Raw genomic sequence first — 23,926 nt, 5'->3', positions numbered from 1 at the left:
TGAGATTTGAACCCAGGCAGCTGGGCTTCAGAACCCAAACTGGCCGGCACCACACATGCGGCCCCCTTTGGGAAGCCAGCAGGGGAGGGGACCAGCCTGGGCCTCCAACCACCCAGCATGAGTGGCTTTTCTAAACCACAAACCTGACGAGGTTCCTCCTGTGTGTAGACGCCTTCAATGGTCTCCGTTCGCTTCTGAAGAAAATCCTAACAGCCTGGTCTAAAGCCCGACCACCATGGTCTTGCCCTCGCGTCTGACCTTGCACGACCCCACAGTCCCAGCACACGAGGCCCCTGGCGGGGCTATTTTCCTGTCCCTAAATTGTCAGAACAGTAGCTGCCTGTTGTCGAGGTCCTGCTCAGGGTTTCTGAAGTCCTTTCCCAGCGGTGACGGCAGTGCCTCGGTAGGTGCTGGAGTCTCCATCCAACAGACTCGGGGGCTGAGCTTCAGAGCGTTAGGAGACGCGCCCCTGGCCACGCGGCTTCCTGTCCGACTCGCCAGTTCTGTCCACCTTGACCTGCTGCTGCCACCTGGCCTGGAGGCCCTGGAAAGTCACTTGGTCAGTCACTGAGGGACCCTTGCCGTCCCCCTGGGGGTCTCTCTTGGGTTCCAGTTGGTGCACGTGGTTTCCACCGTCTTCCCTAAGGAGGCCATGAGCCCTGGGGGGCGTGCAAGTGTTGGCCTCCATGCCGCCAGCCCCTGGCGGGTGCCTGATACACAACATCCTCGGTGATGGGAGAGCTCTGACTGGACAAGAAGAGGCACGCGAGTGAGGCTGAAGTCGAGGTTTTGCTCCAGGTTGGCACCCGAGGCCTGGAGAAGGGTGGCTGGTGGCCCTGGGACACCCAAGCCGGTCGTGTGTCCATCGAGGCCTCTCCCCCTGCTGTCCTCTCCTCTGGCTTCCGGTGCTCACCTCGCCGGGCCCTGCCAGGCCGCTCTGAAACGCGCCCTCAACGCATAGAGGGTTCATGGATGCGGGCATGGTAAAGGGCCCGGGTGAATTATTCAGAAAGTGTCTCAACTGATTTGCTTTTCACCCCCTCGACGGTCGGTGTCCTGAGAGCCATGGTTGCCTTGGGAAAGAAGAGTCGTCCCGCCTGCTGTGGTTTCCAGCTCAGAGCACGCGCCCTGCACATGCCGGGGGGGGGGGGGGCACGCCCCTCTGTGCAGAGCCCCTCCTGCGTTTCTGGATTCACTGCAAGAGGGCCGGGGGGTCTGGGGAAGGGGCAGCATAATAGTCCAGGAGAAACCTCTCCTCTCCTGGGGGAGTGAGAACCCGGGCTCAGAGGATTTACCTGGGACACAGGACTGACTGGAGCTTCACCGAGGAAGGAGGAAATACAGTGATAAAATCCGGTGTTTAAAATTATTACTCCCTTTGACTCTGAGAAAGAAGAGAAATCAGGTTCACTTTCAGCCAAGTTAGGGGATGGAAGAATGTGAAAAGAGGAAGGCCCCATGATGTTCACTAGGTCCTTCGATCCGATGAAAATCTGAGATCATTATCTTTGTGACTTAATTTCTTCTCTATGTCAGGTATGGTCCTAAAAACCTTAAGATGCCCCCTCTCTGGCAGTGTGAAATTAGAGATAAGAAGTCCTCCTCCACCCTCCCCATTCTGTAGTATTTAAAAGTTTTATTGGACTCACTTTTAAAAATTGTTTTTATTTTGTTCATTGCATGGGGAATAAACAATTATAGTTCACTTAATCAGCTTCCTGGAGGAGTTGGCCTTCACCGGCTGTTTAGAGACCAGTTTTTTGGGTTTTTTGGGTTTTTAATTAAAACGTAAGATATTATGTGAATTGTATGATACTTAACTTTATCCATGTTTCATTTTTTGGCCCCATCTAATGAGTTAATGTTTTCTGTATTAAAAGCATTTTTATGCAATAGCTAAAATTAAGTGGACTTTCGTGTGAAATATATTGATGTAAGTAAATTCAAAATACATTTAAGCTTGGTATGTCTACGAAATCAGATGAGATGAAGGTCACCAAGACCTGAGTGGCAGGAATTGCACAGAAGTTTTAAAAGCCTTCACTCTCTCACAAGCAGGAAAGCAGGTGTCTCAGTGGAGAGCTTCACCAAGGTCTGCCAAATTGTCAGGAACAATGCAAACTGCTCCAGAGAGTGACAGGATGGGGGGGGGGGTGCCGTGGGAGGATGGGAAGGGCAGGGTTGGGAGCGGGTTTATGTTGGGAGGGGTGTGAAGAGAAAGCAGGGCCCAGGAGCTGCCCGGGGCCTGCGGTGTTATGGCGGCTCTGGCTCTGTTCTGTCTGCTCTAATGGCAACAGCAGAGCTTTGACAGCTTCGTGAGGACAAAGACATCACCAGAACAGAGGGCGGGAGCAATCCAAGTGCCAGCAGACCTGTAAGAGAAGAAGATGGGCAAAAATGGGATGATTTAAGCAGCTCAGCGGCCGGCGGGCGGAGGGGCAGGGAGTCTGGGTCCCCGGGGAGAGCCGTGATGGGGGAGATGCCGCTGTCCCCTCTGTGCCCTGTCTCCGACCTGGGAACAACCAGAAATGAAACAGCAGGAAGCACTTGTTCGGTAGAAAGTGGAGCAGCCGCGTAACCGGGGGCTTATGGGCTCTTTCTCCCTGGAGAACTCTCAAAACTAGGCAGCCCTCCCCCACCTTCATGGGTTCAAATGGTGCTGCATGGAGACAGAGGGATTGCCTTGGTGGCCCAGTTGAGCAGCAGTTCAGAGACGGTGGTCTAGTACGACCACGAACTCTTCTTTCAAAGGACAAACAGTTGAAAAGGAAGTACCTAGTAACTGGCGGGTGGGTGGTGGACGTCCCTCCCACCCTTTCCTTTTCTAGCCCCTGAGCCCGGGGGAATGGACGCCAGGGGTGCTGAGCTCCCAGTCAGGTTTGTAGCCGACACTGCTGGTCCTGATGAAGTAAAAGAACATGGGAGGCCGTGGCCCGGGACACCACATTTTTCGTTTAACTAGATTGACCATAGCCTTGACTCTAAATAGTCTGGGAGGCAGGTTGTCTCCCTCTGCCGCTAGATCCCCGGGCTCATTTACCAGATGCGGGGCCAGCAGGCGACACAGGTTTTGGGTGGAGTGGTGGGCGGCAAGGCGGCCCAGTTGGCTTGGCCGGGTTCTGTGCCAGAAGACTGCAGCCCTCTCTCTGGCCTGCGTCCTGCAGATTCACCGTCAGGGGGAGCAGGAAGGAGTGACCCGAGCCCTTTAGGGAAGCAGCGGGTCCCGGGACGCGCTGGCTGAGGTGGGTAGCCTGAGGACACCCTCCCTCGTGGTCGCAGATTCAGACTCCACTCCCGGCTTCGTCCTCTGCCCCTTGCCCGGTGAGTGGGGGTGACCTCCAGGCCTTGGGCGGGCACAGCTTCAGTTTCATTTAGGATCCCCCAGGCCTTGCATCCCCTTGAGGCAAGCTGGCTGGGATGGCCTCCATGTTCTACCTCGTATTATCAGCTAAGTGATCTGGAAAAGCCCTGCTTCTCTCCCCGCCTCCCCCCTCCCCCCTCCACAAAGCTTACTTCCTCTTTCCTTCCCTGCTACTGCGGTATTCCATCCCTCACTCAGTAAGTGTGTACTGAGGACTGACCTCAGGTCAGGCGCATTCTGGGGGGAACCTCTCTGGGCATCCCTGGGAGAGGCAGGTGCTGCAGTCCTGTTGTAAAGTTGACTGGAAATGAGCTCGTGAATATTCAGATAGTCGCACCGTGCTGCCAGGAGCTCCTGGCGCTGTGTCCCTCCTCCCGCTGCCCCGGAAGCAAGAGCTCTACTTGGTGCTTGCCACCCCTGCCCCTTCTATCCACCACGGACAGTCTGCGGCTCCTTGGCCAAAGTACCATCAGGGGCCGTTTCCTCCCTGCAAACCGCCCTCACACCCACCTAGAGGGCTGTCCTCAGCACTGAGAGGCCAGCGCGTGTGGAAACCCCTGTCATGTGGTAAATGGTCATCTCCACTCCTTCTAGGTCCTCCTCCTCCCCTCCCTCCCTGTTCTCTCACCTGCCCCAGGCACCTTTAACTTCTCCCAGGGATCCTCCTCTTCCTCACCAACCCTTTAGGCTCAGAAACCCCTCCCTCCAGGTGACAACTACAGGTAGAGGTGGCCTTACGAGGAGGAGGACGGGGAGGAGAGGGGCTTAGAGATCCCAAATGGCTACAGGCTCCTGAGGCCATTAATGGAGCCTCGAGCTGCAGTGGGTTGGGGAGAAGGAGCTGGCCCTAGAGACACAGCCCATCTCGGGCGGGGACTACGAGACCCGGTTCCGCTTCGACCCTTCCTGACCCTGAGCAGCAGCCGTGACCTTGAGCAGGAAGGGGGCGGGGCGCTGAGAGCTCAGAGGGACTGTGCGAAGGGGGACCCGGGTCTGCTCAGGGCAGGCCGCCCCCTGCACCTCCTCCAGCCCGCCCCGCTCCTCCTCGTCCTCTCCCCCTCCTCCCGGACTCCGCCCCCTCCTCCTGGTCCCGTCTCCCTCCTCCCCTTCCCTTCCCCCTCCTCTGGGACCCCGCCCCCTCCTCCGGGTCCCCGCCCTCCTCCGACCCCGCCCCCAGCCTCCTCCCCGCACTGCAGCGCGCACCACGGGTCGCGCGCCTCCGTAGCAGCGGCGCAGGCTGCAAGCTCAGCAAGTCTTGCGGCAAAGACACTCGGGCGAGTTGGGGCCGGGGCGCAGCGGGACTCCGGGCCGGGAGCGGACGCCTCCTCGGCCGTCGTCTGCAGCCCGCCGCCCTCACGTCGGGGACCCGGCTCTCTCCTGGCTGGCCACCCCGGTGAGTCGTACCCCCGCGCCGTGGGGGGCACCGACCTCCACCTCCGAAGTTTCTGCTACTGAGCCGAGGGGCCTCGGGTGGGGTCTGCTCCAGGCGGTGGGTGGGGTCGGGGAACTTTGAGGCCAAGGGGGCCTGGCGCCCGCACCGTGCTTTGGGGGGAGTTCGCACGCGTCCAGATGAAGCTTCGTTTGGGGAGCTGGACCCGAGCGGCGAGGAGTCGGCTGCTCTGCCGGTTTGGGGCGGGAGGAGGGGGCAGGTTTCTGCCCTGGGCACCCCGGGGCGAGCTGCAGGGCCAAGGGGCGGCCGACGTCCCCTGAACCCCCGGCCTCTGCGCCCCCCGCCCTTCCCGCGTCTCCGGGACGCCCCCCACTCGCGTCTCGCCCACCCCTGCCGCCTGAGCGGTCTCCAACGGAGGTTCTCTTGCCCCCGCCTCAAGCTTCGGGGACCGCCGGCCCCGCCGTCGTGGGGGGGGGGCAGGGAGGGTCCTAGAGCTCCGGGAGGCGGAGACCCTGGATGGGGAGAAGGTGAGGAGGCAAACTACGGGGATTGTCTGGAAGTGAGGGTCCGAAGGAACTGGGACAAGGACCGCGAGGGAGATGGAGGCGCCCCTCACCTCTTCCAAATCTCATGACTCAGCAGACCTAGGACGTCCCGTCCCGCGGCAGCCCTCCTCCCCCGCTGGGCACCCAGACCCACTCGCTTCCTGGGCTCCTTCATTTACTCTCCTGCTTGGGGTTCCCCCTTCCCCTGCCTCTATTCCCTCCCCGTCTCAGGACACCGGGTGGTTATTTTTTAACTGAAAAGATAGGTGATTTATCCTTTCTCCTTCCCCCTTTTCATTCCCACATTCCACAGGTGCCTCCAGGACACCCCCAGCCCATGGTGTGTGTGTGTGAGGGGGGCCGCCAAGGCCCCATCTCTCCCCTCTGCAGCAGCCTCCCCCCTCCGCTGTTAGGGTAGAGGATTAAGTACTGGTCGCTGCTTTCTCCTGTGGTGGCCGAAAGCGGCACAAGGACAGAGGAGGCGGTGGCCCAGGAGGGGGCACTGCAGTGGGGAGAGAGGGCTGCCCAGATTGGAGTGGGGTGGGCACAAGGACCAGGAAGTCCTTAGGATCCAGGGGTACCCAGAAAGACGGGAGGGTGGGCTAGGGTCTGACCTGGAGAGCTGGGGGGCCCCCTCCCCCCAACCCCCACCCCTGCTTCGGCCCTGGGGGAGGCTCCCATGTATAATAGATGGCCCTCAACCCACCCATCCAGCTCCCCGTAACATGGGCGCTTCATCAGAGGGTGTGACCGTAAGAACAGGGCAGGTTTAATCTTCCCAAGTCATCTCCCCCTGCTTAGGTCCGACAAGTCCAGTCTCCAGGCTGCTAGAAACATCTCTGTTACCACCAGAGAAGCCAAAGAGCCGTGCCCAGTGCCCCTAAAACCCAGGCACAGGGGCCGGTGGGAGGGGCAGGGCAGCTCTGATGCAGTGGGACGTGCCTGGCGTCCTGGTGAGCAGCGGCCTGGCAGGCACTGCAAGCTGCAGCCTGTGTCTGGGCTCTGGGGGTGAGTCAGCGCCAGGGGTCCTGGCCAGGCACACTGCGGCCTGGCCCAGAGAGCCTGGCCCCAGCCCTTCTCCTCTCCACGCCCCCAGGGAATGACCAGTGCTACCTGGGTCCTCACCCCAGGCTCCTCTCTGCGGGTGAACTTCCCCTGCCCTGCTGGCTCTTGGACAGATGACCCTGGGGGGCCTGGCTTTTTCTGGGCACCTCTTGTGCTTGAGGCTCGCCCCCTCCCCTCCCTGCCTTGCCCAAGGGGGAGCTGACGCAGAGGTAAGCGTTCCACTTCTAGCCTCACGTGGACCTGGCCCTCTGTCCCCAGGAAGTAGAGCCCAGCCTACTGTACTGAGAGTCTGTTCTGCTCAGCAGTCCAAGACTTTTTTCCAGGCAACAGTTTTTAGGTGGGGGGGATTACGCAAATACAATTTTCATTTTTTCAGCTTTGGGACCTGCTACCCACTGATCAGGACCAGGGAAAGAGAAAGGTGTTAGTGTTTGTAAACGTTGTCCTTTCCCTACAGAAGAGCTTGCAACTGGCTTCATCTCATAACTGGTGTTGGTTTTATCCCTGGGCAAAGCGCGCACCTAGTTGCAGACCTGGCAGGGGCAGGGAGACCCTTTCTGGAGCTGGGCCGGGCTCTCCTGACTTTGTACTGCAGCCGGAGGGCATCCTCCCTTTCACCCTCAGGCGGCTTCCAGGCAGATGCCACAGGGCTGTCCCTGGCACAGCAGAGACCTGCAGAAGCCTCTTCCCTGCCCTCCCCAAGCCAATCAATATTCCCTAGCCCCAGGCAAGTGTGACCTCTACTGGCCCCTCTGTCTCCCGCTGGGCACTCAGCTGGGTCCCCTCAGGCAGAGGGCAGCAGGTGTGGTGGGGATGGAGGGGGAGGAGGCTGGAGCTCCTGGGCTGGGACAGTGGGGCTCGCGGCCCCCTCCCTGGACAGAGCGTCCTCATGGGTGGTCCGAGGCTGTGGATAAGGAGGAACTGTTTCACCTGGCGCCGCGGTTGGGTAGTTGGACTTTCCTGGTGTAGGTTCTAGCTGAAGCTGGGCTTGCTTTTCTTGAGCCAGACAACACAGGGTCCAGGGTGATGGGGGTACTCCTTCAGAACCGGAATGGCAGCCAGAGGGGATAGTAGCAGGTGTTTGCTCAGTACGGGGCGGGGTGGTTAATGTAGGAAGCAGCGAAGCATCGAGGCTGGGAGCCCTACAGGCCTGGGTTCGAATCTCCTGACCACTGATTACAGAGTGTGACTTTATTAATTCAACAAGTGCTTATTGGTGAGCCCTACTACGTGCCAGGCTCTGTTCTAGTCACCGTGGATACCACGGTGAGCACAGCAGACGAGATCCCTGCCGTTTTGGATTTTGCGTTCCTTGGGGCCGAGGCAAGTTACTTAGCTGCTCTGAGCGTCAGGTTCTGCGTCACTCAGCCGTTAGTTTTTGGGAGTCTGCTATCTGCCAGGGGCTACGCTAGGCAGTGGAGATTCAGTGGGAACGAAACAGACCTGGTTCCTGCCTTCATGGCACTTACGGTCTAGTGAGTAACACAATCAAACGGATAATTACATAGGTAATTAATCACAACTGTGACAGGTGTTAGGTGAGCATACAGGATGCTTGGAGAGCATATAATGGGCTAACCTGACCAGGTCTGGTGAGCTTCATCTATAAAACAGAGGTGATAACACTCACTCCACAGGGTAGTGAGCACTTAATAACTGGTAACTGTCAACATAGCCCGCTGGACAGATAAAATTCTAAATTCTCTACGTGAACAATCACTGCACAGACAGCGGGTTGATACCCGTCATCCACTCGGTTGGAGGAGCTGGGGTCCAGTCCTGCGTTGTCAGTGAGCAGGAAGCCCGCGCTGAGCTGCGTGGCTTCCTGGAGGAGTGTCACAGCGTGGATGTTTATCTGAGGCCGGGTGGTGACTGGAGCCGGGTCGCCTGGGCTCCCTCGGGCTCTGCCACTCACCCCGACTGTGGGCAAGTCAACCAAACTCTGTTTCTCAGTCTCCCCATCAGTAGAATGGAGATGAAACTCACACATGTGACACAGGTTCTTGGTGAGGATTAAATGAATCAGTTACAGGAACGTGCTTGGAGCAGCGCACAGCGCCGGGAGCGCCGTGGAAGCGCTTTCATCATTATTGCGTTGCCTCCTAGCACACAGACGGCTCCTTCTGGGTTCCGTAGCTGGACTGGGCACTTCCCCCTTGGCTTTTCTTAAAAACTCAAGGGAAGGAGCAGCTATAGCTTCCTTGGGCGCTCTTCCAGCGTTTCATCCCTCTGACTTTCAGGCAGCTATTTATGCCTCCCCAGCCGTGTCTTACCAAAGCTTAATTTTGGGGAAGGATTTGTCCCAGAATTCTTCATTTTCATCCCTGCAACTGAGAGTTCAGGGTAGTGGCCAGAGTGATGGGTAAATTTGGATCTTGGCCAGTCATTGTGAGTCTGGACTGCAGGGAGCCCCTGGCCACCGGCCCCTCCCCTAAAGACATCTGAACTTCAGCCAGGGGTCCAAAGTTCCACACCAAGAAGGATCCCCAAATGCATGGGACGCAGAGGTGTCCTGAAAGCCCCCTCCCCGGGTACTCTCCACCAGAGTTCCTCACCTATCTGGCCGTGGGACCTTCTGACCGAACACCAGGGTCTGGAGGTTGGTTGCTAGGCCCCTTCCAGACCTGGCCGCTTAGGAAAGTGGGGTACGAGTTGCTGGGGCCATTATAACGGTCACTGACCCTGGAGGGTTTGGTGCTACCAGGCAGTCCCCAGATTGGGGATCGGGCGAAAGAAGAAGAAGGGGAGCCCGACTGCTGTTGTGAAGTCAGGAGAGGCTCATCTCCGGCTGCTCGTCTGGGGCCTTGGAGCTCCGCGTTCGCCGTGGGCAGAGCCGCGGTGGCCGGCGTGGCCGGGGGGACACGGAGCTGGGGGTCGACCCGCTGCTTCGTCAAGCCCTCCTCTCCCTCGGTCCGTCCCCCGTGATGAAGCTTTTGCCTCTCTCGTCACTGCAGTCCTCGGAACAGCCACCCCTGTCCCATTTCACAGTGAGGCAGCAAAGGCCCAGAGAAGTTATGTGACCTGTTCAAAATCTCGCACCACTGAGGGGGGCGTCCTGGGGGCTCTCCTCCCCTCCCTGCCCCTTCCCACGAGCTCCGCCTGTGGAGCCCTCGACAGACACGCTCGCGGGTCCTCAGGGATGAGGCCATTCATACTCTGAGCACAAGCAACAGACGTTTCCCAGATGAGGTGGCGACCCCTTGGCAAAATTGAGCCGGCCTCCTGCGCTGGTGCTGGGTTTTCATGGCACTCACCAGGGCGCTTGGGCAGCCTCAGGAGCGCCTGCCCTGAAGGGGTGGGGGGGGGGAGCCGTGGCGGGTGCGCCAGAGAGATGGAGGGGCCCCGGCCTCAGTAGCCTTGTCTGAGTGGGATGCTGGCTTGGCACCAGGAGCCTCCGCAAGGCCCGAATCCTCTAATTACAGGCTTCCTCTGCCTCCCAGCAGCAGCAGGGCACAGGCCTGTGTACACGCGCGTGTGTACACACGTGTGTGCACGCATACGTGTGTGCGCATGCATGTTGGGGGCCGTGGGGACCGACTGGATAGAGAGGGGCTCCTTGGAAAGCAGAGGGAGATGGGATCGAGTTGGTGTCTGACTGCCCCTCCTTCACGTCCGGGCTTGAGAAGGCAGGGTCCTCGTGGAACTCCCAGCCCTGCTCCCAGCCTGGCCGGCGAGGGCGGCTAGGGCCACCCACAGGCTGCTCCTTGGCTCCCGTCCTTCCACTCCCGGTGCAGACGGACTAAGACCTACTCCTAAAAGGTGCCAGCGCAGAAGGGAGCAGCCTGGGGGCGCCCCCGCGGGGCTGGGCCTCCCGGTGCTCCTGGCCCAGGACTGCCGCCCCCCAGAGCCAGGTTTCCTCTGACTGTGGGGCTGGGCCTCCCGGTGCTCCTGGCCCAGGACTGCCGCCCCCCAGAGCCAGGTTTCCTCTGACTGTGGAGCCCTCTGTGCCCTCCGCCAAGAAGCTGGGAAGCCTGAGGCCCATCGCTGGGCACCCCGGGACCGGGGTAGGACCATGGCCGGGCAGGGGGGAGGTTCCCCTGAGGTCTTTGTGGGGACCAGGCGCCTCTGAGTGGGATGGGGCATCCTCAGGCCATGGAGAGCCCTAGCAGGGCTTCCCATAATTGGGCTGATGCCGTGGCCCTGGAATTTAGCACTTAGGGAATATTGCAATTAGAGCATAATTCACCCATGCCATGCATTTAGTATCGAGGGTAGTGGCTGTAAGTGTGAGCCTGGCGCTAGGGAGATGGGAACAGAGAAATGAACGGAGGAGTGGGAGGGGCTCTGAGACTGAGGATGGGGGGCTGGGAGGCACTTAACCCTCCCCGCAGCCCAGCAGAGGCAGGGGTACGGAGGTCAAATCACGGAAGCTCACCCCAGTCCTCCTGCAAGCCCTTTAGCTCAGGCTGCCCAGCCGGGGCAGGGTGGGGACAACGGCAGCTGGTCGTTGGGGAGGCGAGGGGGAGATGGCTCTGCACCCGGCTTCCTGCTCGGCTGTGGAGAAAGCAGACTTGTCACCGACTGCAGCGGGTGCGTGCGTGCGTGTGCGTGAGCGAGAGGGGCTGCCTTGCACCTTCATCTCTCAGCCCCTGTCTTCCCATTCTTTCTCCTTGTAGCCCCTTCCTCACGCCCACTCCTAGGTTCGGTTTCCTCTGAAGCGCAGATGCTGTGCTGTCGGCACCAGGTGGGGTGGGCATGCGTGTGTGGCCTGGGGCCCGTGGGGCTGCCTGTCTGTCCCCTCCCGGAGCAGAGGTGACATCCCCAGGTCAGCTTTGGAGTGCAAGGACCCCCCCCGAGGGCAGGAAGGTGTGCGTGGAGTGTCTCCTCCTGACCTCGACTCTGGTCTGAACTGATCACCCCGTGTCTCGGGCGTGTCCTTCTTTTGGAAAGTGACCGAGGGAGCAACTTTCCTGCTGTTTACAGAAACGAAGCCCTTTGTGACCTTTGTGACCTCCTGTATGTGTTTGCACAAAAGCCAGCACACTGTCCTTCATCTCTGTCCTCCTGGGGCTGCCTGGCTTCCCCTTCACTGTCAGCTGTGGTCCCTTGTGCCCACTGACATGGGCCCATCTCAGGCCCAGTGATGGGGTCGGAGGTCAGGGGCCAGGCCCTTGGGTTCCCTGTACCCACCTGGAGGGAGGGGTGCAGGGAGGGTAAACAAGAACCTGGGGGCCGAGTGCTTGGGATCCCAGGAAGCAGGCCTGGGGGCTGATGCCCAGCCCCGCCGCCAGGAGCCAAGGAAGGTGGAGGTGTGGCCGGGTCGCTGTGAGCAGGAAGCACGGGGTTAAGTGACAGGAGGGGACAGGGCTGGCTCTCCCAGGGTGACTCTCCCACGGGGAGGAAAAGGCATCCCTTTAATGAGGCTGCCCTGGTTCCAGATCCATCCTGGCACTGCAGGGGGCAGAGGGGAGCACAGCCAAGAAATTGGATTAGCTTTTTTTTTTTTAAATAAATTTATTTATTTATTTATTTATTTATTTTTGGCTGTGTTGGGTCTTCGTTTCGTGCGAGGGCTTTCTCTAGTTGTGGCGAGCGGGGGCCACTCTTCATCGCGGTGCGCAGGCCCCTCACTATTGCGGCCTCTCGTTCCGGAGCACAGGCTCCAGACGCGCAGGCTCAGTAGTTGTGGCTCACGGGCCCAGTTGCTCCGCGGCATGTGGGATCTTCCCAGGCCAGGGCTCGAACCCGTGTCCCCTGCATTGGCAGGCAGATTCTCAACCACTGCGCCACCAGGGAAGCCCCTGGATTAGCTTTATGATGCTGGGAACTGGGCGCTCCTGGGGGCAGGGAGGGGACAGGGCCCAGCCCGCGGTCGGCAACCGCCCTGAGGTCTGAGGCTTCGTGGGGAGACCCGGGCCCACCCCCAGCCAAGCAGGGCTCCTGGGGGAGGAGCAGCAGGGGCGCCCAGGGGTCACGGACAGTGACAGAAGCCAGGTCCTCACCCCTGCAGAGGCTGGGAGGCGTCCCCAGGCTTCCCCCAGGGGTAGGTGGTGAGCGGGGGTGGAGGGGGGTATGGGAAGGCAGATCCAGCGCCGTGGTCTCCGAGGTGGGAAGGACAGGAAGTCTTGCCGTCTGTTCCGTGGCTTCCGCGGCTCTGGCTCTGAGAGGCTGGGGTCAGATCATCCCGGGAGGGTGAGCGGAGGGCGGGGAGGCCTGGAGGCTGCTGGAAGGCTGCCTCCGGGCAAGGGTGGGTGCCTGCACACGCGCACTGGGCCCTGTGGGGCCCCACGTCCTGCTCTTCACGGCCTCACCAGGTGAGTGACGGCGCTGGCACGTGGCTGCTTCCCGGCTCAGCCATCCTGGGCTACCCACCATAGTCCAGGAGTGGGGCGAGGCCAAGGCAGGAAAGGATGGGTTCCGCCAGCCCCGGATGGGAAGGATCACTGGAGCAGTTTGTCCTTTCCTGGGGAGGGCGGTGGGCGTCCAGACCCTGGACGTGTCCCATGGGGTCTTCCAGCTGCAGCGGGAGTTCTTCGCTCTCCAGCTCTCCTCCCCTCTGGCTCATCCTCCTTGCACCCAGGAGCTGAAGGTGGGCCCTGGGCTGGCACTAGTGGGCAGAGAACTCAAGAGTGATTGGAGGTGCTCAGAGGATGGCAGGGGTCTCCCTAGGGTGGGTTGGGACCCCCAGGACTCTCAGTTCTGGGGCCCTGGGCTGTGGCCCTTAATGAACTAGACGGATCTGAAGCGGCCCCCCTTCCAGAGAGCATTTCCTTCTTGTCTGGGGTTTGCGGCACCTCCGGGCATGTTGCTCAGGGTAGGGAAGAGCCACGATTTCACACAAACACACAAGGCACACCCGCTGTGCACCCATGGCTGGCAGCCTGCCCATGGGCACGGGTTCCTCTCTCTCACATTCTTTGGAAATTGAGGATGAAATTGACCCTGAGGCCGTATCTCCAGGCTGCAGCTCCTCCTGGAGGGGGTCGCTCAGGGGCTGCAGGGGCTTGGTGCGGGGTGGGTGAGATGGTGCGTGTGTGTCAGGACCTGGCGCGCTGCCCTGGTGACAGAGGTGTTTGGGGAAGGACGAGGGGGGAGAGGCACGTACAGAAGCATGTAGACTCATTCACTCCTTCCAGCAACCTGAAGGCTCGCCTGAAGCAGGGGCCTCTCAAACCAGCCCCCAGTGTCAAGCATCCTTTCCGTGCTTGAGTTCTCCAGGGAAGGAAAGTCACGACGTCGCCTGTTCTCCATCCTCAGTGTTGGAGCTGGTAGAGAAGCAGGGCCCCCAGCCTCACAGCCCCTCCCTGTGTGTCCCTGGCCAGGCCCCCACCCCCTCCAGCCTCCCACTCACTCACTCACTCGTTCATTCCACCCACGAGCAGGCACTCTGCTGGAACAGAGCTGACCGGTCCCTGCCCTCGGGGCCCTTACAGTCTGAGGAGGCAGGACAGTAAACAAAAGATGGTCACTTAGTTACGATTGTGATAATTGGTACGAAGTAAAAAGTGCCCAGTGTCCCAAGGGTTTATGCTGGGGGCGCCCAGCAGTTGGGAGTGGTGGGGCTCAGCCTGACTCATGGGCTGAGGAGGGGCCTTCTCCTGGGCCGGGAGGTCCCTCCGGGACTGCCGGGGGTGTGGGTGCACCCGTGCAGCACTGCACCTGTGGGCGGGGCTGTGGGAGGAGCTCTGAGTTGGGGGCAGGGCCTGGGTTGTAGAGGGACGGGCAGTGTGGTCTCTGCCTTCAGTTTGCCAGGTGGCCTCCAGCTGGTCACCTTCCCTCTTTGTAGCTGTCCCTTCCTCTGTAAAATGAGGAGATTGGCTAGAAAATCCTGCCGCCCCTTCTCAGAGCCCCAGGAAAGCATTCAAGGTTTTCAAAGGCCAAACTATAGTTCTTCCCCTGGAGGTTGGGACAGGAATTCAGGAACAGGGCTGAGAAGGCTCCTTGGCCCTCCCTCCAGAGAGCAGGGGGATGGAGAACAGCTCGAGAACCAGGGGTGTCTCAGATGGTGAGTGGGCCTGCAGGTGTGTCCCCAGTGTGGCCGGGGTCAGGGATGGAGACGGGACAGGAGAAGTGGCTGGCACTGCCCTGAGGGGGGGACTAGAGCAGCGGTTGAGAACTGAAGCACGCAGGGCTTAGGGTAGATATTAGGCTGCACTTTCCTGCTTGTGGCACTGAGACATCTGGCAGGTGATCAAAGGGGTGAAGAGAGGGTGTCGGATAGATGTTCCAGAAAAGCAGAGAAAGAGCTTTTCAGAGAGAGTGTTTGTGCGGAGGTGCGGGTGGTGGATGCCCTCCCAAGGTCTCCTCCTCAGACAAGTCCACGGATCTCTCCTCCTGGCTTAGCCACTGATGTCAGCACCGTCTGGAGGTCTGTGAGAGGGCGATGTCAGGTCCTCTGGGAAATGAGTTTTTGAGCATGAACTGTCCCTAGTTCCCGTCTCTTGATGACACATGTGGCTAACTGTGCAGTTGTCACACTCAATCACTTCGAGCCCAATTACACCTTTGCTCTCTTGTCCTGCTGTAATAGAAATATGGCTTCTGAGAAGTGTATTAGTTGCTGGTGATGTGATTGCTGGGGGGGGGGGGGCTGGGCTTGGGGGTTAAGGGAGGCCAGGGTGTTTCACGTTTCAGACCCAGAAACAAGGGCGGAAGATGGGCTCCTCCAGGCCTTCTCCTCAGGGGACCCTGGGGCAGTGCTGTCCCTGGAAATGGGAGGATCAGATGCCCTCTCGAGGGACCTTTGTGTCCTTGGACTTTTTTGTTGTCGTCACCCGTGGCCACAGGTTCTCCGTGTGTATGTGGGTCGGGGGGTCCGATGAAACCCTGTTCCCCACTTCCAACGAGGGAGACTCTCCACATCTTTAAAAATGATTCACCATGTCAGAAAGGCAATAGGATTAACCTAAAGTGTGAAGTATTTCAAGTGGATGTAATAGGAGTTTCTGAACAGTAAATGTTGTTAGACATTGTGACAGAAGACTGAGCAGGTGGTGAGACCTCCTTCCCAGAGGAGAGTCTGGGCCAGGGTAGGTTTAGGAGAGGGTGGACTGACCACCACAACTGCCTCCCTCCTAGGGTCTGTGTGGGGAGAGCTGTGTGCCGGTGTCACCATGTTCAGTGGGTGCATCTCAGTGTGTGTGTGGGGAGAATAACGCCGGGCGAGAGGGGCTTAGCAGGGTGAAAGCCCCCTTCATCCGTGCCGTGACGCTGTCTCCAGGGTAAGGGGTGGTGTGTGTGTGTCTGTGTGTGGACCCAGCATCAGGAGACTTCAGTTGTGAGAGTCAAACCTGCAGGGGAACTCGCAGGTGCTCCCACCACCTGTTCTGCCCATTTAAATCCAGGAGGCTGTGCGTGTCCTGCTGAAACGGCTCTTTTGTGTGCGGTCCATTCACACATGCGGAATGTTTGCCCGGCAACACGCCACCATCACTCAACCTCAGTAGTGAAGGGACAGTAGAGAACCAGGTCCCTGAGGAATACGGCTTCTCGGTTTTTCAGCAGGGACTCCAGGCTGGGGCTCGGGATAGACTCAGCCCCTTCTTTTCAACACAACCCTGATGTTGTTTCAAATGTTCCCAGCGAATCTCAGGGTTTATGCTAGAAACACATAAACCTAATCTGAAGTTACTTTGCCACCAACAGAGGACGGATGGACAGTGCATTAATGTTTTGACACTCCGCCCACTAGACTCCAAGGACCCCACCCCCAGAAGGGTCACGGTCATGGTTCTGGACTTTGGACCTGTGACCTTGAAAGATCCTGACACCTGACCTCCAGCTTCTTGGCAGGACCCTTCAGAATCCCCCCACACCCTTGAAAGGTTCTCCTGTTACATATCCTCCACATTTCTCTTGTGAATTCCTTCTTAGGAAGTTTCCTCTTGGGAACCCTGGGACTCACCAGATCAGTCCTCTTTTCTCACTAACTTCTCTGCAAGGACCGTATCTCAGCAGCTCCGCTCAGGTGCGCACGCCCAGTTCAGGACACGAGCAGCGGTGGGTGTTGGAGTGGTGGGCTTCCCCGTTCCCATGCTCCGGGACGTCTGCCTCTTTATCCCCCGTCCTTGCAGAAGGATGGACCCGCCCCCCGCCCCCGCAATGCCAAGGCCCCCGCGGGGCTGACAGCGCGCGGGGCGGCGGCGGTTCAGCACCACGGACAGAGCCCCGCGCGCCTCAGTTGATGGAGGGTCGCGGCTGCGTCCTAACCTTCGGCGGAGACAGAGGCGGGGGTGAGGGGACAACCCGTGTGGTGGATATTGTTCCCTCTCTTTGAGACCGTGGCCGAGCCGCCTTTCCCCCCTGGGTCCCACTTTTTACGATAAAATGGGGGCACGGGCTCCAAGCACCTCTGCCGTGAGCCCGTGTCTGGGACGCCTTTAGCAGGAGGCCTTCAGGAGCGGTTTGACGCGCGGCCGGGGTTGGGACGGTTAGCTTGTGGGCGCTAGGGACACACGACACACGACCTCAGGACCTGGAATCCGGCTGCGGCCTCCCAGTGTCAGCGACTTCGTCCCTCTGGCCCTTATCCTGACGCCTCACTGCCCACTCCTCTCGTGCGGACACCAGCCTGGGCTGGTGGGAGGGGCAGGCTTTTGCGGGGACCCAGCAGGAAGCGAGGCTGGGGTGGGCCTCCCTGGCGCGGGGGCTGCACCGGGATTCGAGACTGGTGGGTCGGAGCGGGCGTGAGGGCTGAGCTGGGGGCCGCCCGCAGGCGGGGGGCGTGGCCGGGTAGGAGGGCGCGGGGCCAGCTGCCGGGGCAGGGGGCAGGGGCTGGCGGCTCTCCAGAGCTCTGAGGGCCCTGCGTCTGGGCAGCGCTGCTTTGCGGCCTCTCCATTCATCTGAACAGGCTCATTCCTCTGCTTCCGGAGCTCAGGGCGCCCTGCAGGTGGAGGAGGTCTCTTCCGCCTCTGTTCCTTCCCTTTCTATCCTTCCCCACCCACAGCTCCACCTGGACCACCATATACCTTCCAAAGCGGATAATCCACGCCCTCCTGTGTCCCTGTCTAGGGCACGTGGCCAGGACAGAGGGTGTAACTGTCATCCCTTGAGTCATGAGAGGCAGGCAGCCCAGGTGCCACCCTCCTCATGGGGTCACTAGGACCCTCCAGGACTCACCTAACAAAAGGGAAAATCCACGCAATAGTCAGGTTACCTGCTGTCTCCCCTTTGGTGCCTCTCCCTGCAAACTCCGCTCAGAGATGCCAGTGCCTACTTGGTGTCCCTGCCACCCAGGCCTCCCCTCCCCTGCCCCCCCCCCCACCGGGCTGTATTTTGGGCAGTGCTTCCTCATGCCATTCATAACACCAGGTGGTCTACTGCCTTCCTCACCCGTGGGCAGAACCAGATCCGGGAGTAGGGCAGGGCAGGGACAAGTGAGGCAGATCCTGGCAGAGAAGACAGCTGGATACATGCGTGGGTACAGTGTTCTTGTGGGCGGGAGACCTGGGGCTTAAACCTCTGGCACCAGGAATGCTCATTGCCAAGGTCCAGTCTGGAAAACCACTGCCAAACAGGGAGGTGGCTGTGGTACAGGGCCGGCCTGGGGGAGCAAGCTGGACGCCCCGGCCTCACTGCTGCGAGCTCCAGGCTCTGGTCCGAAGGAGAACTGATTCCCCGTCTCATCTCCTGCTGGGCCCAGTGAACAACACCTGATCCACAAAGACTGACCGTGACCCACTCTTAGGAAGGCGGTCAGCAAGGACTTGGGCTGTGCTGGGTGTAAACTAGTGTCGTGTTTGGCACCTGACCCTTGGAAGATGCCGAGTAAATGTTTACTGGGCGAATGCTGATGGGAGGGCCTTGTCCGCGGGTGGGTTCAGTGGTCGTGCTGTTGGAGGGACCTGCAACACTGCTGGCTTGGTCCTGAGGGCCTTTCCTTTTTGACTTTTATTTTATTTATTTATTTTTTAAAGATCTTTTTTTTTTGATGTGGACCATTTTTAAAGTATTTATTGAGTCTGTTACAATATCACTTCTGTTTTATGTTTCGGTTTTTGGCTGCGAGGCATGTGGGATCTCAGCCCCCCGACCAGGGATCGAACCCACACCCCCTGCATTGGAAGGCAAAGTGCCAACCACTGGACCAGCAGGGAAGTCCCTCCTCTTTGACTTTTAGAGTGCAGGATCCTGTGACCTCTCCTTGCGGAAAGGGGACCTTCAGGATGGGGCCGGGGCTGGGCTGGCAGTGGGCGTCTTTCTGGGGACACGGAGCCTGGGACCTTTTGCCCAGGCACCTCTGCCACCAGACATGCCTGTCCACCTTGACAGAGAGCAGGTCTCTCTGTTTCTTGGTTCTTGGAAATCCTTGCTGTGAGGCTCCTGTGTGCCGGCCTTTGCTTGGCCTGTGACTTGCTGGCCATGTGTTCAGCGGGGTGATAGCCATCTGACTATCGTGTACGCGTTCCAGAGGTGGGCGCTCGTGAGACCCCGGGTGGGCGGGGTGGGGGGGGGGATGGGAGAGGTGATCGACTGCCTTCGGGGGAGTGGAGGTAGGGTGGCGGGGGGACCCGCTCCAGCGGCTCCCGGGCTGCGTGCCTGGCTCTGGCCCTGACGTGGGCGAATAATTGATGGTGACTGATGGATCACTGCTCCTGTATGAAAGACTCAGCGGGGCCGGAGCAGGCTGGTGTAATCAGATGTTACCCGCTGCCCTCCTGGGAGGTGTGGGACTCCTGGCTTTCCCTGACTCTCAGAGCCCTGGGGTGGGGGGTTCTTCCCCGGGGGGGATGGGGTTTTGTGCAAGGGGGCCGGCGGGGCAGCCTTCTCAGGGTGAACTTTGCGGGGGAGGGGCAGGGCCCAGAGTCCTTAATTCTGGGGACAGGACTTGTCTGCTTTGTGGGGTGTCTCTGCTGCCCAGTGTTTGGAATGTCAGTGAACTGGCGGGCAGCGGGGCAGGGGGCAGGCAGTCCCCTGGGGTGTCTGCGAGGCAGTGGGACACTGATGGTGGACAGAGGGTCCACCCACAATGCCTGCCCCTGGGGACTTAAAGCAGTCCTGGAGAATGGCCTTCTAGTACAGATGAGGAAGGACACTCAGAGGATTTAAGTGATTTGCCTAAGGTCATATGGCTGGTGGGTAGTAAATGATGTCATTGGGATCCCAGGATAGAATTACAGCCACAGCAGCTGAGAAGGCTGGCTGGTCCCTGTGGGGGATGGGAGGATGGGAATGTCTTTGTGTGTGTGTGTGTGTGTGTGTGTGTGTGTGTCTGTCGGGCAGAGTCTGCTGTGCTCCCGGTGTGTGCTTAGGGGTCTGCACCAGCCTCCTCCCTCCATCCCTCCCCCCCCCCCACCCCGTCCCGCCCCTCCTGATCAGCTCTGCAGGGTGCAGAGTACAGCAGAGCCCGTGTTTAGGGAGGAGCCTGGGCTAGGATTTGCTCGGGGCCTGGCCCTATGGTGGGGATGGAGGGAGAGCCTTCCCCCCCGCAGAGCCTCCACGGCCCCTGGCTCTGTCGGTGTGGGGTCGGCCCCCTTGGAGCCGCTCCCATGAGCGTTTAACCCTCCACGGAGTTGCAGGCCACGACCAGGGCCTGCACACCCTGACTCCCCGTTTGATCTTCCCTCTGCCACGCTGTCCCGGCTCTGCCATCACTGCCGGAGGTGGGTGAGGGGCCGCCTGCGGACACTGCTTCAGGCACAAAGGCTAACCCGGCCCACACTCGCCAGTTCTGAAAGACCCCGAGAGATGGGCCGTTTCCTCTGACCATCTGTTTCCACGTCCTGCAAGCTCCTTCCGTGGTCGAGAAGTTTTTCCCGGGCTCCAGCCCGCACCCCCCTGTTGCAGCCGCCTGGGTCTGTACTTCCCCCACCCCCCGCAAGGTCCCCTGTAACGTGGCAGGCAGGGCAGACCGTGAGTGATGCTTGCTCAGCAGAGAGGAACATGTGATTGGGGATTTGGGTGCAGAGCCAGATCCCTCGGTAGCTCTCTCTTCGCCAACCCGACGCACGTCTGCCCTTGCTACCTGGGCGCCGTCCAGGAGGCCAGTAGAAGGTCTCCCAGGACTGTGGCTTGAGCCTGTGTCCTCCATCAGGGTGGGCAGAGTGTTTTAGTGACAGGGTCCTCCTCGCTGGTGCCAGGGGTGGAGGAGGAGGGTGCAGGCAGTGCATCAGCCCACTTTACAGACGGGGCGACCGAGACTCACAGCAGCGTGGCCGGAGTTCACGCTGCAGGTGGGGGGGTGGACGCACGTTGGTGTTCTGCCCTGAAGTCCAGCCCCAGGTCTGAGGGGTGACGGGGACCAGAGGCCGTGGGCACGAGCTCTTGCTCACGATGGCGTCCCTGTTGTCCCCGCCTCTGCCGCGGCAGGAGGGGCGCTGGCTGACCACCTGCCGTCTGGGCCACTGTCCCCCCTCCGAGAATGTGCCCTCAGGGCTGTGACGGCTGAAGAGACGGCCGTTCTTCTTATTTCAGCTTCAGTTCAGTGTTTGGTGCAAAGGACTTGGCAAATAGGAAGGCACGGGAGAGGGAGGAAAGCATAGCTTTTATGTCTCAGGTTCCCAAAGGGGAAAATTAATGGCATGGAAGAGGATCTATTCTTTAAAATGAAGCCAGCGAGGCTGTTTCTCACAGATCAGCCCTTCCTGCCTGAGCAGGCGGGCCGGGGTGTCACCACCCTCAGGCTCTCTCTCCGGTGTCCGGTGGGGGGGCCCCCCTCCCAGCCCCCCGTCTCTGCCCACCAGTCACTCAGCGCCCAGTCCAGCTGAAGGCCCACAACCCGCCCAGCGGGGCCACGCTCTGGGCTCCTCTCTGCTCCAGGCAGGAGGGGGGAGATGGAGGAGGTGACGGGGCAGCATCTCACACCTGGCACGTGCGGGACTGCTGGGGCTGGGGACCTTCTTGAGGACACACAGCCGGCGGGCGGGTCCTTGCCAGCCTCACTCGTTCATGCGGCCGACGTTTTAGTGGGGACTCGGCAGGGGGCAGGTGCTGCCAGGTGCTGCGGGCGTGGAGGTGCTCAGACACGGTCCCTGCCCCGCGCCAGCTCAGGGGCAGCACACCGCACAGGACGGTGTGTTGAGATGAACTCCTACGGCAAAGTGGTGAAAGGAGGGGGCTGTCAGTTCTGCCCAAGGAAGTCAGGAAGGCGTCCTGAAGGAGAGCCGGCGCCTCCCGGACAGATGGAGGGGGTCACGGAACAAAACTGCAGGGGCTGGGGGGGCAGCTGGGCCGCGTGCGGGGGCGGGGAGTGGCCGGGGGGTGTGCGGGCAGAGAGCCAGGGCCGGCGGTCAGGGGTGGAGGGTCTCCACCTGCCCCGCCCGGCAGAGTGTTGGGAATGGGTTTCAGGGTAACTTGTCCTCGGCCTCGTGGGGGACCTGGGAGTGGGGAGCCCCTGCCCCAGACCTCAGCCCCTCTTTCTTTGGCCGTTGGAGACCCAGGTGGCAGGGACTCCACCCTCGAGAAGGAGAGAAGTTGCCTGTTTTCCCTGAGACCCTGTCTGTCCGAGGTTAGGATGGGAGGCGGGGTGACAAGGAGAAGCCAGGCTGAGGCAGGAGGGCGACAAGCGAGGACCCGGGGAGCACGTGCTAACGGGGACTACGGCCACGTCCCCCGGGCTGGTCCTCTCTCCGGCCCCAGGGGCACCCGGCACTCGCCTCGGACCCCGTGAGACTGTTTCCCGATGACCTCATTCCCTCGCCTGACTTGCAGGAAACACGCTTTCTGCCGCGAGCCTGTTTCCCTAGGTGATGAAGCTGGGAAACGTGCTTTCTTTTTTCCCCTGAGCTTTGACAGGCGATAGGAAATTTGCCCTGGAATGTGCTTCAGTCTGGACTGAAATAAAACACCCGGTGCATTTTGCAACAAAGCATTAAAAAGGAGAAACGCAGGCACCTCACCCAGACACCAGCTTCCAAGGGTACGTTTCCCCGAACTTTCCTCTCTCCCTCACGTGGCAACCCTGCCTGCGGGTGAGATGGGGCAGTGGGGTGAAGTACATGGGAAAGACTGTGGATGTTTAAGAAAGGTTGATTCCAGAGGGCCCTCTGGGCAGAGACACCAGGGGACCTGGGCCTCGAATTTCCAGAATGATGGCGGCATTGGGTGTATGGAAGGAAGCATGGGGTGCTGAATGCCTGGACCTGGATAGGTGGACGCCGGTGATTCCCCGCGTCGCTGGTGGATTAACCGCTAGTGGACTTCCTGTTGGCGTGAGCAGCGGTGGTGAGGAGGGGGGCCTGGGGTGGAGGGGATCACTAGTGAGATCAGTCTCTCTCAACATGTACCCCCAGCCCCACCTCTCATAACCTCTAGACACACTTTGCCCAGAGAGCGAGTGATGCCACCAGGTGAGCGGAAACGGCTCTATTCTCGTTTATTTCACTCTTCAGGAGATAAAAGTGCTGTTTGTCCCACAGTTACTTCCTGGGCAGGCGGTTTGCTGGGAGAGGGTGGGATTCCAGGAGCCCGATTGCACCAAGGGCTCTGTCTCCCTCCCTCCAATCCAGGCTGGGCTCCTGGGCACCTCCCCGCTAGCCCCCAGCCCACTGCTGCGTTAACGTGGCAGGTCACCCACCCCCCCAACCAAGTGCTTTTTCCTGGAGGGTGTCAGGGCTGGAGGGAGGGGTCCAGCTAAGATGCTGGGAGCCTGAGAGGGCGTTGGAGGCTCTGCCACACGTGTGAAGAAACGTGTGAAGTTCAGGAGAGGCCGTACATCCAGGGCGGGGGGGACGCCGGAGAGAAGGTGCCCCGGACAAGCTTCTGCACGCGCCCTCCTTTGAGAGACGTTTGACTGACGTACAACATCAGTCCAGGAGAGTGCACAGACTGTCAGCCCGGTTGGGTCACAAACGGAACAAGCCTGCGTCACCGGCAGCCAGACCAGGGGACAGAGCACCCCCGGCGCCCCAAGATGGGCAGGGATTCCGGGCATCTCCCCAGCCTCACTCTGGCACCGTCGACTAGTTCTGCCTGGTTTTGATCTGGAATAACACGGCCCCCAACGCCCTCACCTGTGACGGTCTTCTTTCACGCAGAGCTTCGCCTGCGACATTCACAGTCTCGCTGCCCGTCATTCGGTTTATTTCTTCGCGCGGCGGTCGTGTTTCGTCGTGACCATGCACCTCCACTTACCCGTCTGTCTACTGTTGATGACCTTTAGGTAGTTTCCAGTCTGGGGCTGTCATTAACCTGCTTTCTATGTTTTTTTAGAATTTTTATTTATTTATTTATTTATTTTTGGCTGCGTTGGGTCTTCGTTGCTGCGCGCGGGCTTTCTCTAGTTGCGGCGAGCGGGGGCTACTCTTCGTTGTGGTGCGCGGGCTTCTCATCGCGCTGGCTTCTCTTGTTGTGGAGCACGGGCTCTAGGGGCGCGGGCTTCAGTAGTTGTGGCCTGCGGGCTCTAGAGCGCAGGCTCAGTAGTTGTGGCGCACGGGCTCAGTTGCTCCGCGGCATGTGGGATCTTCCCGGACCAGGGCTCGAACCCGTGTCGCCTGCATTGGCAGGCAGATTCTTAACCACTGCGCCACCAGGGGAGTCCCTCAGTATCTTGTAACAACCTATAACCTGAATTTAGAAGGGAAAACTCAACAACACTGCCGAATGATAGCCCAGTTTCACAGGGCAGCTTCCTTGACTTTATAACCAGCAGTATTTTCATTCGTCATTATTATGGTGACGCATTTTCTC

General features: G+C 59.9%; 1 protein-coding gene across 1 annotated transcript in view; it reads left to right on the top strand.

Annotated features, from left to right (window-relative positions):
• Positions 1 to 4,602: 4,602 nt before the first annotated feature.
• Positions 4,603 to 23,926, top strand: part of SYT2 (synaptotagmin 2) — an 84,588-nt gene continuing 65,264 nt past the window's right edge. The window contains exon 1 of the mRNA XM_036864364.1: positions 4,603 to 4,754. The gene's annotated coding sequence lies outside the window, so the exon portion shown is untranslated. The remainder of the gene's footprint in view (positions 4,755 to 23,926) is intronic.

This window comes from Balaenoptera musculus, chromosome 1, assembly GCF_009873245.2.
Source record: "Balaenoptera musculus isolate JJ_BM4_2016_0621 chromosome 1, mBalMus1.pri.v3, whole genome shotgun sequence".
Lineage (NCBI taxonomy): Eukaryota > Metazoa > Chordata > Mammalia > Artiodactyla > Balaenopteridae > Balaenoptera > Balaenoptera musculus.
Note: the sequence above shows the minus strand (reverse complement) of the source record. Positions and strands in the feature narration are given on the sequence as shown.